This window comes from Citrus clementina, unplaced genomic scaffold (genome assembly GCF_000493195.1).
Source record: "Citrus clementina cultivar Clemenules unplaced genomic scaffold, Citrus_clementina_v1.0 scaffold_3, whole genome shotgun sequence".
Lineage (NCBI taxonomy): Eukaryota > Viridiplantae > Streptophyta > Magnoliopsida > Sapindales > Rutaceae > Citrus > Citrus x clementina.
Genome location: NW_006262339.1, coordinates 34,549,970 through 34,553,045, shown reverse-complemented (window position 1 = coordinate 34,553,045; position 3,076 = coordinate 34,549,970). Strand labels below are relative to the sequence as shown.

General features: G+C 32.5%; 1 long non-coding RNA gene across 1 annotated transcript; it reads left to right on the top strand.

Moving 5' to 3' along the window:
- The first annotated feature begins 533 nt into the window (after window positions 1-533).
- Window positions 534-3,071, top strand: LOC18046161. Its single transcript, XR_002906755.1, has 3 exons — window positions 534-947; window positions 1,299-2,251; window positions 3,027-3,071. It is a non-coding gene; the product is annotated as an uncharacterized LOC18046161 (long non-coding RNA).
- The last annotated feature ends 5 nt before the right edge of the window (window positions 3,072-3,076 follow it).

Here is a 3,076-nt window from a genome sequence, read left to right as displayed (position 1 = left end):
TTACTGACACTTTGTTTCTGACACTTAGTAAAAAGTGTCAGAAATGGTGTACATTTGGACTATTTTCCGCCTTTAACAAGTATGTATCATAAATCATTGATACTAAGGTGTCAGTAGCTTAAAAATCAATGATTATTGATACTAAAGCATCAGTGATAAAAAAATAATATTATTAATTTTGTTTTAATTTGAACTCGAACTCAAGATCTCTAAACTTAAAATTTGTAAGTTTAGAGTGCAGACCATTGATGCATGTGTTTTTAAATTTTCAATTTGATTAATTTTTTTATTTAATTAAATTTTACACAATTACTTTGTGGACAATAATAATAATAATAATAATAATAGGTTTGAGAATAATATTTTATATTTTGCCACATGTCAACTTGTAATTCGTTGTTAATAATAATAATTTTACTTGACCACGTGTCGACTTATAGTTTGTTGTTTTATTAAATTACAATGTGAACAACTACACTATATAATTTTTGAAAGTATAAAATGAAAATAAGAAACCCTAAATCTAACCTAATCAAACACACCACTTCTTAAGTTGCTGCCGCCGCTCCCCTGCTCCTTGACTTTCACTGCTGTCGGCCGCTGCTCCTCGACTTTCACTGCTGTCGGCCGCTGCTCCTCGACTTTCACTGCTGTCGGCCGCTGCTCCTCGACTTTCACTGCTGTCGGCTATCGTTCCTTGACGTCACTGCCGCCTTTGCTCTGCTGTTGTCAAGCTTCAGCCGCCGACGACTAGCTAGCCACCTTTCAGTACGTCGCTGCTACTGCTTTTATGCCGTCACATCAACTTCAGCCCAGCCAGCCACCGTTCCTTTACCGCCGAGATCAAGAACCATTTCTTTCTCTTCTCTCTTTTGGCACATGTATGAAAATACTGCAGAGGAGTTAATCTGTTAATTACGTTTCTGTACGTCGCTGCTGTCATTTGTGTACGTCCCTGCTGCTGCTCGTCTTGGTCACTGCTGCCGCTCCTCTGCCGCCATGACAAGTTTCAGCCTTTTTGACAAAACATTTTACTTGGAATTATAAGAAACCCTTTTGAAACCATAAAAAACTAAGCCAATTTCTTTGGTTTCAAGGCCTTGTTTTTTCACTTTGAAATCGGATTATATAATGACAAGCCAATTGAAAACTTCTGTTCAAGATTTCATTGTTAAATTCAGCTTTATTTTTATTATTTGTGTTCCTTTCATTTTCTTTCCCTTTTTTTGATTTTTAATTCAATTTGGGATTTGACAGATATATTTTTTAATTTTTATAAAAATTTATCTTATTTGCAGGATGCTAAGGGACAGGATGTTGATCTTAGCATCTACAAGGGAAAGGTTCTTTTGATTGTCAATCTTGCACCACAATGGTGTGCCTCAGCTCCTTTCATTTTTATTTTTTTTTCCATAATGATTTATTGATTATTGTTGATGCTTCCATTTAATTAATGCTAATACGTGTTATCTATCTATCGGGAGTCTAAATTTTATAGAATTATATCATACTCGGAAGTATGCATGCTCCCAATACAAATAAGTGTTTATAAGAGAGGATTTCACCCAAAATCTTTAATTCTTGCAAAATGCTAGTGGCTCCGTTTGCACAAGTTTATTTTTCATCCATATTTGTTCCTTTACCATAGCGGTTCCTTTACCACTAAGGTCAGACACCATTTCTTTCTCTTCTCTGTTTTGGCACAGGTATGAAAATACTACAGAGAAGTTTCTCTATTAATTACCTTTTATGAAAATAATATATATATATATATATATATATTATTCACATGTTTAATTGAGAACATCTAATAATATAGTAATAATATAGTGGGCAAACTATAGGAAGGTTGTTAGTAGACAATTCTAATTTTAGCTTTACTTTGCAAATGAAAGATTAGAAATAGTCCGTCGAACCCATTTTACTATATTGGAGGTTTGGGCTAATCTTGTATAGATTTTTGCTCAGAAGAAGGATGGTTCTCCAAGGGCGGTGGGTTGGTTTTTCTATAGACTATTCCCCTATTTTCCCATTTTGCTTTTCTTTGAGGAAACCTGGTCCATTTTTTTTTTTTGTGTTTTCTTTCTTCAATCAAATATGTATTTCTCAATCTCCTCTAAAAAAATACCTATCTCATTTTACTATATGTTTATGAATTACTAATTGTATTTTGTTAGTATTCCATGTTCGAAGAAGAATATTAGATTGAAGAAAGAAGAAGTTGTTCCTTTGCTAATCGTTTGAAACCCAGGTTTGCACTGAATCTGATTTTTATCTTTTACTTTTTTACTTGACCCATACTTGAATCTAATTTTTGCTCCACTTTCCTTTCTTTCGTCAATTTAATTATCAATCCACTTCAAACCTAAAAATATTTAGTAATTGGGAAACCCTTTTTTTTTTTAAAGAGTTGCAAAGTACTGTAATTGGAAACTGGGTTCATGTCTTAAAAAGCAACCTGATTTGTAATGTTTGGCTTATAGTGGCCTTCTATTTCTGTTTTTCATCTCGACTTGGTTAATTTCTTCACTAGTCGTTTAAATTTTGTTAATTTTTATTTTTCCTCTTTAAGCTCATTAAATATATTTTTTTTTCAATTTATGGCTTTCGGTCCAACCGATCATCGTTGAATGTGGGCACTATAAATGTTATAGTGCTTGTTAACTTAATGTATTTGATCATATATTATAGTATTGTTTACTTTAAATTTAGACAATGAAATAGATTACAAAAAAAATAACTTATGCTCGTCAAGTTGTAGACACCATCGTTCATGTCATCATTACTGAATATTGATGTACTTATTAAGTGTTCTCTTTATACTTTTGGTGAAGCAATTTTGGTATCATTATTGCAGGCTGTAATTAACTTGGGAACGTGTAGATTCTACAATTTCTTTTTCTGATTCCTTAACTTGCTTCTTTTAATCCTACTCTTCCATATTGAAGTAATTTATGAGTATTTTTGCTTCAAAATAACTAAGATTTATTTTTCACAGTATACTAATTGATTTTATGCATTTGTAGGTGGGAAAAAAATGAAGTCGTGGATGGATATTGAGTGACCTTGTGCTTTT